Source organism: Ammospiza nelsoni, chromosome 11 (assembly GCF_027579445.1).
Source record: "Ammospiza nelsoni isolate bAmmNel1 chromosome 11, bAmmNel1.pri, whole genome shotgun sequence".
Lineage (NCBI taxonomy): Eukaryota > Metazoa > Chordata > Aves > Passeriformes > Passerellidae > Ammospiza > Ammospiza nelsoni.
Genome location: NC_080643.1, coordinates 16277768 through 16292470, shown reverse-complemented (window position 1 = coordinate 16292470; position 14703 = coordinate 16277768). Strand labels below are relative to the sequence as shown.

General features: G+C 44.5%; 1 protein-coding gene across 2 annotated transcripts in view; it reads right to left on the bottom strand.

Moving 5' to 3' along the window:
* The window catches only part of MAPKAPK3 (MAPK activated protein kinase 3), a 52750-nt gene that overhangs the window by 15288 nt on the left and 22759 nt on the right, over positions 1–14703 (bottom strand). The gene's annotated exons all lie outside the window — the stretch shown is intronic.

Sequence of the window (14703 nt, the reverse complement as noted above, 5' to 3'; positions counted from 1 at the left end):
TTTTATTATGTGTTTGCACAACTTTTAAACAGAGAATCCCCCTGCTAAGAACAATAACTCTCCCACCTGCTCCCAGCTGCTGGAGGCAGCTGCTGGAGGGAGAAGAGACCTCCAGGTGGGTGCAGTGCAAATCCTGTAAGTTAAGTGAGATTTGAAACAATGAGGACTTTTACAGTGACTCTGAATGTGCTTCTTAATATTACACACGCTTCTAACCCCACCAAGGTAAGAAAGGGACCTTTGGCTATCTAGATGCTTGAACTTTTTTCTGTCACATGCAAGGCCAGTTTATTTTAAAGGCACTGATCTCTAGAAGGGCAGCAAGAGCTCATCCTTCCTGATCCTGCAAGCTCTGCACAAGAAGTGTCCCCTGCTGTCTGAAGCTCTGCTCTGTACCCAACACCACAACTGAGCTTTGTGCAGTAGGGGCACATTGCTGAATCGTGCCTGCTCCTCTCTGCCTCAGCTCTCCAGACAGCACTAACACTTTGTGACAGGCCCTCCCTTTACTGCACATTTGTACAGCTCCTGCACAATGCAGCTGTGATCTGAGTTGGAGATGGAATGCCCTATGGTAATAATCATGGTGATGATGGAGCAGCAACAAAACTGATGCTATATAAAGCATTGTTAAATGTAGTGAAACAGAATAAAAAACAAGTAAAGAACAAACACCTCTGATATATTTATGTTAAAAAAGGCTCACAACAACTGTTTTCAGACAGGCAAATAAAAAGTACCATTGATGACTAACTATTAGGCCTTAGCCTGAAGCTCTTTCCACTCACGTTTGCTATTAGGTTCCAGTGAAAACACAAGTGCATGATAATTGCTGAAAACAAGAATTAACATGTAACCTGTCATTAGGAACCTATGAATCAGAGCAAGAAACTGTTCCCATTCAATAGCCAAGTTCAGCCACAAATGGTGTCACAGGCACCTTCAATACAGGCAAACACGTTTTTGAAAGGTCACAGGAAGGAAGATGCAAATTCTGTTTTCTTTATTGACTTCAATAAAGACAATTTACATCACTGGGGGAAAAAATCTTACACTTGTTTGGTGCTTCAGCATCCCTTTCAGCAGAGCAGACAAAGGATCATAGCAGGAAAGGTCTGTAGCCCTTCATACAATGCTGGGGAAGTGCTTGGGAATGACTGGAAGGAGGGTAAATGCTTGTGTTCCAGGCCAGGAACAGCAAAAGTGTGACAAGTGCTCCTCTGCTGAGGGCACATTTTTGTTTTTCTGTGAAGCACAGGAAGGCTGCAGGAGGGCACAAGTGGGCTCAGGAGGGCAGCTGGCCCTGCAGCCGAGTGTGCAGCTGCACTGAGCCCACCCTGGCCCCAGAGCTCCTGCACAGCTCCAGGTTTCCAGCAGAGCAGGGGCTGCAGGAGCTCTCTGGCCAAGGGCACTGCCCTGGCAGCCAAGCTCCTCCTGCAGGGCTCTCATTGTGCACCCAGAGCACGCCCTTGGGGATCACTGTCTGCCCCTTCCTTCCTGCTCCAGCCCGGCTCTGGCCTCATTTCCAACAGAAATCACTTCCTAAAGAGAGACATGGCTCCAATTTGGACAAAGAGCCTGCTAGTGAGTCCAAGTGTGCTTGCTTTGCTTCTTTCAGCCACCAGCCCATTCAGCAGCCTTTCCTTCACAGCCACTGGGCTCCAGCTCACTAGGACTGTCCAGCAGAATTTTCCCCTCTGCCCTTCTGAGTTTGGGCTGTTGCCTAGAGGTCTCTTCAAAAGTTCATTAAATTACATGTGCCACAGTAAAGCCCAAACACCCTCAGGACTAACCAGGCCTTACAGTGTTCATTGTTTGGATATTACTGGATTAAAGCCACTTTGGAGCAGGATGCTTCCAAAAGCTTCTGCTCTATCCTGTGCTACTGATCAGACATTCCCATTCTCTATACTAATGTAACTGCACTATCATCTGTGTCTGCTGTGCTTGCACAAGGCACAGAGATGCTATTTTTCAGGTTTGTACCAAGTGCTTATGAAAAGTGTTTCAAAGAATTCAATTCTCCCTCTCTGAAAAGCTTTTACAAGCATTTGGATGCACACAAGGATGCTGCAGTTTCTTTTCTCCACACTTCAAGTAAGTTTTGTACACTTTTTTTGTGCCAAGATTGAATGTACTCGTGTCAAGATGACACCTGCAGGAGCAGAGAAAGGGAAATTCAAAAATAAAGAGCAAAAACACATACCAAGTAACATCTGATATACCAACCAACTGTTAACCTTTGGATTACTCTTTCTGAACTTCAAAAATAAATTAAATCTTCTCTTTATGCCAAAAACTGGAAGGCAGAACTGTACCTTTTAAGACATTTTATAGACACAGACACTTGTAAAATGAAAGCTGTGTAGGGTTGAAAGCACCAATTTCTGCAAAATTTAGGTGATGATTTAGGAACACAGTCTAAAATTTTAGACTTGTGATTAAATACCACAAACTTGCAAAGAACTTAAATGGGTATTTTGCCATCTTCCTGAGCCCAAAGAGCAGCTTTATGTCTATTGCTGCAATAGCTTTGATAAGGCTTCAGCCAGGTTCCCTGACACTGTACAAAAGTGCAGAGGCTGTTGTGAACAAACCCAGAACTTCAGATCAGTTTTCCAGTGCTGCTGGTTTGAGGCAAGAGCAGCTTTGCCCACAGGAGCCCCCAGTCCTGCCCTAAAGCTCCCTCTGGGTTCAGCTGAGTCACAGCATGTCACGATAGGCTGTGGGCAGGATCATGAACAGCCCAATTTCAAAAGCACACCAATCCCAAGAGAAATGCTCCCAATTCTTCATGAGACACAAAGCACAGCAGCCTTTGCACGACTCCATGAGTGTGTGATCAGACAAGACAGTTTGCACCAGGAGCTGCTCAGTACAAAACCGGAGCTTTGCTGGAGCTCAGCATCACCAAATACTGCCTAAAAGCAGCAGATGAAACAGGGAGGTCATAAAAAATGGGGTGATGGATGGAAGGTAGGAAAGTACAGGATGTGATCCACACAACTGTCCTCAATATCTGAAAAAGCTGAAGAGGCAAAAGAGCAGCACAGTGGGAGTGCTCAGGCTGTTCCTGAGGAACAAGAGGGCAGATGCCAGCACACACTCCAGGATGTGCTGCCAGCTCAGGGCCAGGGCAGTGCAGGGAGGCCTGAACTCTTATTCTGGGGCATTGGCCTGGCTGGGGAGCACCTGCCAATCAAATTCTGAACTGCAGAATTTCTTGATGGAAAGGAAAAGAGAAAAAAACAAAAAAAAAAGAAACAAAAAAGAAAAGAAACAAAAAGAAGTGAAACAGTATCTTCTAATAGCTTTTGCATTGATTCAGTGTGGTATACACAAGCAGGGACAGCAGGAGTCCTCATACCTTAATGGTCTGATCTATACAGGAAATAATCCCAGGGCTCCAGGGAGTGCCAAATGATCTTCTGGACTCTGAAACTGTAACAACTGAGAGGGAAGATATCCATGGGCCTGGGGAGGGAACAGGCTGAGGACAGGAAACAACCACTTCTCAGTAACTTTAATTTGCACTGCCAGATTACACAAGTTCCTGTCAGATCTGCTGTCTGCTCCCTACATAGGAAATTAAGACCTCCACTATACTTTTTTATTTATTTTAAACTTCAGCAGTTCTTCCTAGTTCCAAACAGGCTCTGTGCTTGGATTAGAAGTGTTACAGGCTCAGTTCTCATCTACTCCATGTGCTACAACAAAGCAGCATCTGACACTGCAACCATGCCTTTCTTATATGCACCAGTTTCAGAATCTGAACTGCCCTTCACAAGACAATCAGTTTTATAGTCTCTCTGCTATCTTCCTCACATGAAGGCTTCCCATGCTTAAAACAGAAATGGAACCTGCAGAAATTTTCAGTCCTAAGGCTCCTCAGCATGCAATACTGACATATAGGCACTTATATGTGGCTTATTTATGTCTCTAGCTGGGAAATAAAAGGTCTAAGGGGCTCAATGTAGGGGCTTTTTGCCTGCTTTCTTCTTTGTGTGTGGCTGTTACAAAAATGCTGAGTCCTACAAATAAGCCTTGGGAGCTGAATTCACAGTGATGCACAGAACCTGACACCATTTGCAGCAGAGCAGTTCTTCCAGTCATTCTTTATTCAAGAGGGGTAGATGGCAAAAAGAGGCCTGGATAATGTTTCTTTCATCCCCTCCCTCCCCTATGCTACTAAAAGTAAAGGGGGGAAAAAAAAGAAAAAAGGAAAGAAAAAAGAGCTATCAGTATGGCTTTGGATGTTTTGTCTTTTATTACATTCTGATTATTTCCAATATATCTTCTAATTCAATGTTAATAATCTTTATCTGTTTCCAGGTCTCTTCAGAAGGGATAAAGCCATGCTTTGTGTTAGAGCACTCAAGGAATTGAAATGATCAAGGTTTCCTTCCTCACACATCAGCAGTGCCCATCATCAGTGGAGCTGCAGCACGAGCATGAGTATGCCTGCAATGGCAGCAGTGGGAATCCACTCCTGCAAACCTCCAAGGAAGCACCCATTCTGCTCTTTGAAATGGAAGCAACACAACACACTTCTGCTGGAATTATTTAGCACTGAAGCATCAGTCTAAGGGCTAAAACCAGGGCAGGCACAGGTGGAGGGTCATCTGTAAACCTTTCACTTTTCTGCTGTTATTTCAAATCCAGCTTAGGCTGTTGGAAATGAAACCTGCTTGGAGGCTTTATTGAAACAAAACTGTCATCCCAATTCCTGCAGAGCTGGCCAAGCTGGCATTCCCTGTCCTCTCCATGGGGCTCAGACAGACAGTCAATCCCAAAGGTGGAATTCTACAAGCTAATAATAGGAACAACAGTGAGCAGCACAATTTTCTATCACTCCTGCCTGTGGTATTGAATCCTTTCCCTCACCTACAGAGTGTCAGGGCTGTACTGCCTGCCCTGAAGGGCCTTTCTCTACCCACCTCTTCCCTCCACTCTTCCAGTCTCTACTCAGCTGCTCCTGGAAATGGCAGAAGTGCAGCAGATCTTTGGGGCCTTGCCAGCACAAGCCAAAGTGCAAAGGACTCAGGGAGGATTCTCTGCACGTGGAGTGAGAGCCACGCTGAAATCAGCTCCCTGCTGACACACCCCACTTCAAATTCCTTACACACATGTTGTAAAGGGAAAACAGGAGAAAAGAGTGGAATGGACAAAGAGAAAAAGAACAGTTTAACAGAGAGATTTTTCTTTTTCTTCTAAGAGTTTGAGCACTGGATGTACAGCAAGTCTGCTGAAGAACTTTGCTCACTCTTGTTTCTCCATCCCCAGAGAGCACACACCACATAAATATTATTTTGCTCCAAGCCTCTCTCCTGCAGTGAATCAACCAGGTCTCTCAAAAATAACTTTGGTGTGGTTTCTGAATTTTATTTATTGTAGCAGTACTGGAGTCACCAGCAGGCCCTCGCTATGGCTCTACAACCTGAGGTAAATAAATGAGACACAGCTCTATTAATGCTCTAATTACACATGCAACTAGCCATTCACTCTGCAAAGGTCAGCTGTCTTTGCTCATAAACGTTAGTGGAGATACAGGGAATGAAGCTGAAATGGCAAGGCTGGGGGCCAGGATACATTTCAAAGGTATCCCCTTGCACATGTGAGGTTGACATAAAAGGAAGCACAAAAATGAGCCAAAATGCCCACAAAGAGAAGTGACTTTGCTGATACTTTGATAATCTTACATGAATGTATTTGAACTGCAATGCCAAACACATGCAACTGTACACTCAATACCATGAGGTATATAGAGATTTAAATTAAAAGCATGCTGTGTATTTTGCTAGAACCATAATATTACTTTGTATTTTAATACTGTGCTTGTTCTGTGTGGATGGAAAAATATTCCTACTGGCACTGTAAGATTCCAGCTATTCTCAGTTGTGACAGGCTACAAACCAGCTGCATGTGGCTTCTGTTGTATTCAAAACACTGCAAATGGATTTTAGAAGAAAAATAAATTACCAACAGCTACTAACATGCTGCTACCAGACAGGAACATCCTCCAACACTTGTTTATACAAGAATGCCTAAAAATCAGCTCCTCTCTCTACCTTCTCCTGATGGCAATTTCTACCACAAAATGCTGTTTAGCCAGCACTGACAACTGCATTCAACACCTGCAGTCAATATCCAGCAGCTGGGGAGACCTGCTGTGAAGCCCTTTCCAAAACCCAGACATGCTAATCTGTGATTAAAATAAAATAATCTCTAGCTCTGCCACTATTTTCACTCTTCCTAAATTTCCAAATTGAGGAAAAGGAAATCTAAAATTTCAGCTGAAAATTATGACCTTTCTTACCTTGTAATTTTACTCAAGCGTCTGATATGAGGTTTGTCTTTGAAAAGGGAAAGGAAAAAAGAGGGAAAAAAAAGAAGAAAAAACCAAACCCACCCCTCAACACGAACTTCACTCCTGCCAGCCATGAGTTCATAAATTCTGATAACAAGGAGTCAGCTGACTTGGCTTCAGTAATTTATACAACTCAATCCTTGGCTGAGCAAAATGATTGAACCTTGCCTGTGAAACTTTGCTGTGTAAGAAAACTGCAGCAGTACAAAACACTGTGGCACTTCCTCACATCTTCAGCCAATCAAACTTTCCCTCTGCTGTGACTTCAGCTATTCATAGAACACTAAAGTAAATTCAAGACTACAGTTTTGATCTTCCAGATGTCTAAGACCTTTATGTCTTGAATCAAAGCAAATAAAGGATCACTTAAAACTTTGAGATGTACCCCATAGCAAACACTTTTGACACCTGCCATAGTGAAATCTCCCACAATGAGGACACATCCTGCCTGGACAGGACTCACAGTTGTCTTGGGGCCAGTCTGAGACACAGATTTCCACAAGAACTATGGCCATCAAAGAAACCTCTATTTTCTGAAGTGCCAGTTGTATTTCATTACCTTTGATGTTCCTCTGTGCAATGACTGATGCAGCAACACCTCCAGAATACACCAGCACTTTCTGTGGCCATGAAATGGGCTGGAACATGTCTGACCCTCTCTCTCACATGCTTCCTAGTACTGACAGTCACAGTTCCTAAGCTCCATTTGAACCATCCCTAATCCCTCCTCCTCCCAATAATATGTTATCCCCTACCATTTCTCTTATATTTTGCTATATTTTTGTCTTAAACATCTGTTTTCTTTAATAAAACCAAAACTCCTTTACAGCATACCTAACTAACTAGTAGTGACATTCTGCACACGTTTTCCACAGAAAGAAGGGGAAAGAGCAAATATAGATTTTATTCTGAGTGCTCCAATTTCAGTTCTAACTGCCATGAAAATCACCTGTACTGCTGTGTGGGACAGCAGGGCCATGATACCAGCATTAGTAAGCCACGACACAGCTTTGCTGGAGCAGGATGTGGCAGAAGGCACTGAGAACATCCAAGTCTGATGTTCTCTTTCCTAGCCTTTGCTCTAATCAGCAGTATGAAAATTAACAGAGATGTGATAATACTAAACAAGGTAAAAGATAACAGTAACAAGGTAGAAATGAGGAACATGTTTAATCTCATTAAGCACAGATAACAGTAGCTCTGAGAGAAACGTGAGCTGTCCCCCAGCCTTTCTCTGTATTTTTTGCATATGTGACTGCAGTCATGAAGATAAATCACTCAGGAATTCCCAGGAAGGCCTTGACAGAGGCTCTTTGGGTTGCCTGCTGGATTCCTGCTGTGGCCATTTGCCATGTGTCTGTCTTTCCACCCTTCTCTGAACACCAGCCCCATTTTGGGACAGTTGACACCTTAAAGAGCATCCCCCCACACCTGCAGCCCTGCTCTCCTCCTTGGTCCCATCATTTGGCAGAGAAATTCAGAACAAAGATAGTCCTGTCATACCACTGCCCACACACCTAAACTCCCTTTTAGCTGACTTCCCATCCCCTTCCACATGAATTTCAGGCTGCCAACCATGCATGCAAAGCTTGGCAATGTGCCATCCCAGGCCAGCTCTTTCTCAGACAGAGCTGTTCCTCCTCGACATCTCCTTCCTCTACACCCACATTTGTGCATTCTGTCGCATGGCCAAGCAGTGTCTCTCTCCTGCTGCATGCAGTACTCCTAAATCAACCAAAGGACCCAGAAATAAACCAAAACCTCTCAAATCTTCCTCCACCCATTCCATGGGGCTCATCTACTTTGTCCAAGGGAAGACTTGCTAAGTCGCTGACATCAGGGGCACTGACAGCAGCTCCACGTCTCACAGCAGACACTGAGATTTGAGCCAGTTATGGGAATCTCACTGGAGTGACTGTGGCCAGCACGACATCAAACACTCCATCCTAAAAGCTGTCACCTGTGGCAACTTACCTCCTCTGCAAAAATAAAGCCCTAAAGCCTTCAGCAAGGACATCTGTAAGATTTCTTTAGTGCTTCAAATCACTGCTGTGTTTTCATACTCGTGTCTGTGCAAGCTCTGCTGTTGGCATTTTCAAGCAAAGATCTGAACCTGTTTCTAAGGCACAACTCAGTCCATAGCCCTGTGGATGGAAGCTTAATGGTCCTCCAGGCAGAAAGAACCCTGGAACTGCTTATTGTGTACAGCCACGACATGACAGAGAATAGTGTGCCTGTGAACAGAAACAAAACTCTGCGGCATTCAGCAGAGCTAGAAATGCAAAGGAAGCCATTAAGAGAAAAAGGAGATTGTTCTCCCAAGAGTTCTTGTCCTTATTTTGTCTGAATATATGTTCTAAAGCTAAGTAAACCAGTACACAGGAAAGGCAAGGAAAGAAAAGAAAAATACTCCAGGGGGAGGGGGAATTCAACAGATGGAATCAACACAGGCAAGTGACACTGCAGTAAAACTGTAATTTATGTTACAATTCTCATTGATGGCTTTTTCTGGGTGCACTGGCTCAGCCACCCCTAGTTACAGCTCTGCTTTGTCACAATGGCAGCAGAGCCCAGCACGACTTTCCTTTCAAGCCCCACAGCACACTCCTGGAGCAGTTAATGCCTTACAGAACTCATTACTTGATGAAGTACTCTTTAATATCCACAATGCTGGAAAACACTTCTTGGACCGCAGCTGGGATGTGCCAGCTCATACAAAGCCCTACACTCCTTCACACCTCCCTTCAGAAACCTTAAACACCCTGCCAGCCTCCATTAATTAAGATCCCCCCCACCAGGTAAATGCCCCATCCTCCTAATCCACAGCTCCCCTTCTCCATCCAGTCCTGGCATCTGCCCAGCCCGGCTCCCACCCTGCCTGGCTGAGAACCCAAGCCCTGCAGATTCTCCTGCAATGGCTGAGAACTCCTGATCCTGGCGAGGCACAGCTCCAGTTACTCCAGGCAAGCAGACTTTGCTTCCCCAGTCATCCCAAGGGAAGGGGATTTCCATTTTGCTGCCCACTTTATTTCAGTTTTTAGCCACCTTGTCTACTCTAAAGATTTTCTCTGTACCAGGATATGCCTTGGAATGAGAGGTGTGAGCAGAGGGCTCCTTCCCCAACATCCATGTTCCATTTTTTTGACAGAGGTTAGGGAGGAATGGTCCATGTTCCCTGCAGCCAGCTGACAGGAAGCAGTCAGACACCACAAAGGTAGAGCAGAGGAGGAGCAGCTTAAATGGAAGGGTGTTATTTTGCCAGAATCAAGAGCATTTCCTTCCCATTCCTGAATAATTTCCTCTCTCCTCCTGCCTTGTGTTGGCTGCCTCATGACTGTACATGAAAAAGGAAGAGGAGGAGGATCTCAGGAATATTTGGAAGTCTGATGTTTTGATGTCTCGTCTAAAGCAGCACCATGCTGAGAGGAATGCACAGGGGTCAGAAAAATGAGATGCAGCAAAAGCACTGATGAAAAACAAGAATCATTCTAGGAATTAGATCCTTTTCATCCGTCCAGGCTGAAGCATATCCATCTCCCTTTCTTAAGGCACTGTCCTTCCCCTCCTCTCCCTGCAGCAGGAGCTGCCTGTGGTACACTGCAATGTTGGCTCACTTCCACAAGTCAGCATGTCTGAGAGACTCTGGCTGAGGCAGGGGGAGGAGGGAGTGACAGAGCTGGGGCAACAGAAAAGGGACTCAGGAGCTACCTGCCTGCTTCCAGCTAACATCAATGCCCTGGGAACAGCTGCCCCATGGAAGTGCTCCTGACTCCTGAGGTGATGCTTTCACAGAGGCAATGTGTGTTCATCCAGCCTCATTCTCCTGGATGTGACCCACCAGGGGAACAGGAAAACATGCCTGCACTGAAGCCACGCTAACGGGGAAACAGACTGTCCAAGCATGCAGCTGCTGCTCCCTCCACAGAGCTGCTCCAACACTGCACAGCAGGCAGTGGCAAGGGGAGGAGGCATTCAGCCATGATGCTGTTCCTTCTGTTGGGAAGACAGATCCCCAGGTGGAGACTGCAGGGGTAAGGGGAAATTGCAGATTTTGAACATCATGCCACACCCCAGAAGATCTGGATGACACCTGCTTAATATGCAGGCTTTTGTCCAAGACCTGTCAGGTGGTGGTAATTTCAACTTCCATGGGCTAATCCTTCTCCTGTCACCTAAAATGCTTTTTGTTTATTTATTTATTTATGGCCATATAACACTTCCCAAGCAGGGGCTACTTTGAAAACCTTTAGAAACCATCTCTTGATCCATCTTCATAATTTCATAACCAAGGGAAGGGTCATTTGTTTGTAAATTTAGACAGATGTTAGCCCCTCCTGCCCCCATGAGTCTCTAATGGGAGTGACAAGGGCTGCTCACAACCAGCAGGAGACCCCCAAAGAGCATCCCAGTGTCCCTGCCCCCACAGGCTTCTCCACCCCAGTGCTCTGCTCTGGCTGAGGGAGGAGAACCCCTGAAGGTCTGGGGAGAGAACAGGAAGACAGTGATACATTGTTCTCATCACACAGCTCTGCAGGGTGAGCCCAGCCAGGTCATCAAACCCGGTTCCTTTCAAACACTCCTTAATACTAAATGATGATAGCAACTATTGCAGGAGCTAGAGACATTTTTCAAACCTCACTGCATTAAAACTCAAGTTCTGAAGGCTCAGTTTCTTCTTAGAAATGACTATTCCAAACTGAGGCTGTGATATTTTGAACATGGGGGGGGTACTCTGCCAGAATTCATAATTACCACTATCTGTATTTCCAACTGCAAGATTAGAACTATTTTAGTCAAAACTAGAAGTTTCCACATGAAAATATTCAGCAGATTGGTAGAAAAGCATTCATAGGTCCTGAACAGAACCACCATGGAAAACCTCCAAGAGACCCTGGATTTCCAGATCAGATAATGCACAAATTCCTATTAAGTCTGGCTGCAGAAATCTCCTTCCATACCCTTGCTCTTCCTGAATTAGATGAGGGTGTTCCACTTCAGTACCTGAGTCCTTCCATCTCTTCCAGAGAACTCTTTGCATGCCCACAGTGTGCAGTGCCTCCCAGTCTCCACACCTGAAACACAAGCTGGCAAAATAGGGACATAGCCCTGAATTCCTCAGAGCCCAGCTGAGGGGGAACCAATGCCTATTTTGGGAAGGGTATGGCTATTCTCACTTCTTGTGAGGAGTTTTACAAGTTCCTGGGTGCTTCTTAGTGCAGAGGATACAAATTTTTGTATTTGATAAAGTTTTCATGCAATCACAGTACCATTTTCTGCTCAGTTTTAAGGGAGGTATTTCCAAAAGCAACTGTCACAGAACGAAAGAAAAGGTGAGCTTAAGAAGAAAACCTCCTCGGGGATACATGGATTCATTACAGGGGAGGGGGATTCAGAAGGGAGCCTGTAGAAGGAAGACACCCCTAAGGGAAGTTTCACCAGAGTGGCAGCAGCAGAGAGCTGCACCAGGACTCTCAGGGGATGCCAGGCCAGAGCTGCAGTTATTTTCTAGATTACACACTGCCACAGCAAGAACTGCTGGGAAAACACTGCTGCTATTTCCCAAAGGACTCTTGCAGAAATATCTGCTTCACTCACATATCCCAGGGAACCTTCTGTGAAAAGACCACAAGAACTTGGGATTTGGAATGTGAAAGTGAAGCCTCTTCATAATTCTGTAACATGCTTATCCAGGCAATTTCTAATAAAGGGTGATTCAGCCTCTGAATCAGAAAGAAAAATTATCTTGCCGTTGAGAAAGACGGAATAAGGTTTGGCTGCAGGAGCAGGACTGAAGTCTGGATGCTTAACTCAAATGACTAAGTGCTTCTTTTTCACAACCCAAATTCTGGCTACCCCAGAATAGCACCAAACCCAAAAATTAATGTTATAAAAAAATAAAGTTTCATATTCAAATTAAGCAATTATTTAGAGGAACTAAAAATGGAACAGAAACCAATCCTAGAATGTGAATCAAGTGAAGTGAGCCACAGAGCCTGCCATGCTCCTTTAGACCTATTTGGAAACTTGAAATTTTAGATTTACCACAACCCTACCTCTTGCTCTGCCCAAAAGAGGTCTGGCTGCAACTTTTAAAGCTGCACTGTGCCCATGTCTTTGGAAGCTTGTAAATAAATTCTCCCCACCTTTGAGCTCTGTTCAACTCTGCAGGCCTTGGCCTTGAATTCCTGGCTGTTTTGCAATGTGTGCAATAACTTTGCTCTCCTGGATACAACCACACAGTTGTCTTACATACCTTGCAAGAGGTACAAAGCCAAACAGATACCTGGCAGAAGAAAAAGCCAGAAATATATTTAAATCCCAGTGCTCTCTGGCACTTGAAAGATGAAATTTAAAGGTTGCATTCTGCAGAGATACCATCAAATGTAAATATTACAGATTTATAAATAGCCCATAGTGTTGCACATTCTTGCAATATTTCTCAGTGCAGATTTCATCGAGGCCACATATGATAACATTATCTCCTTTGACTATGCAAACCTTCCAAAACACATTTGTTCTTGCCTGTCCTAAAATCCAGGGCACACAGTCAATAGTCACATTCCTCACCTTATCTTTCCCATCTCCTGTTAATGCTGTCACCATAGATTTTCTTATTATCAATAATCTCTTGTGTTCAGTGGGGATTTATTATTTATTGTGCCTTTAGCTCAGACATCTTGTTTCCAAGTCTTTATTATTTGGGTGAAGTTAGTATAGAATTCACAGTGAACAGAATTCACTTCAAGACATGGAAGAGAGCAGGCATCACATCCCCAGTCCCACATCTTCCCTCCCTCTGTTCTCTGGAGCCTTCCCTTCCTCCTGCAATACCCCAAAAAGGATCCTTTGCATTGCTCAGGGCACACAGGGCTCCCGGTTCCAGAACCCCAGAAATTATTCAATTTTTCAGATACATTGATATTCTTTTACACAGCTGAGCTGTTAATGGCAGGCCAATAAAAACTGGAAAGGAAAACCCAGTGTATTTTCCCACCAGGGCCATTTGCAGTCTGTCTTGTGACCACTGCACACACAGAGGCACCTGTAAAAGCAGCTTTAGCAACTCAAAACCCTGAAGTTCTGATCCAGTTTAGGCAAATGTGGTAACTTCTGTAAAGAAAACTGAAGAAGTAAAAACTGAGTCATCATCTTTGCATGTTCCTGACTAAAAAATAAATCAATTAGCAGTAAAGCAGATGAGGCCCAGGGTGCAGCTTTCACTGGAAAGGCTTCAGAGGAACAAAGGAAGAGCAGGGAGGCTTTATTGGAAGGGACTGATGGCAGCATCAGCAATAAACTGAGCACCACTGGACTCCTGAGCAGTGTCCCTTGAAGCTGTGGTGTGAAACTCTCTGCATGTGCCACTGAGCCCAAGGTTCCTGCAGCTCATGGCCTGGAACTGCCTGGAAGATTTCACCATGGATTTTCTGACACAATCATGTATTTACTACATACAAGCAACCCATGGACTGCTCTGGCTTGGTCCAGAGCCCAAGCTCTTGCCATGAAGAGACTGGAGCCAGGAATCTCAGATCCTTTTCTGGGTCACAGACTTCTTTTGGGACAAAACCTGTCTTTGGATGTCACTTTCTCGCGTTTTACTGCAGTGGGGTGCTTTGGCATAAATTATTTGGCAATCTTCAACAGAGATGACAGAAACTGTAATAAATCCTAATAATATAAATTCTGTGCACACAGCAGAACTGAGCAATTCCATCAGTTCTGCTGTTTCTCTAAATTGTTTTCTCTGAACCATTTAATACCCTTTCAATAAATACATAATAAATAAAATGTTGCAGAAAGAAAAAAGAACCATTTGTCTATCTTCTGCTTGCTAAGAACAGGTCTTTGTGATAATTACCAAAAGCAAAATACATATTTTATGATTCAAATGGCCTTTATAACATTAGTGAACTTCATTATTAAGGTGCTTAATCTCAAGGTAGTTAACTCAGGTGAGTAAGCTGAATATTGCTCCCTTGTATGTGTTATACACAATATTATTACACACTATTCCCCCCCTTTAACTTCATCCTTACGCCAGAGCACAGCCTGAAGCCAGGCAGGGATGCAGGGACAGGAACTGCCCCTCCCATCTCCTCTGCATTCCCCACAGACACTGCAAAGTGCAGCATAAGAAAGGAATCTTGTGGTTTAACCACAGCTGAATGCTACTCTGAGGTTTCTCCTCTTGCTGAAGTCTCCTGCAATGCTCAGGAAGTCAGCTGAGCCCCACAGGTACTCTGTAATTGCCTGTTCCTCATTTCCCAGGGCCTGGGCACAGCTTGGGTCTGAAAAGCTCCACTGAGTCCAAGAGCAATCTGTAGCTGTGGGGG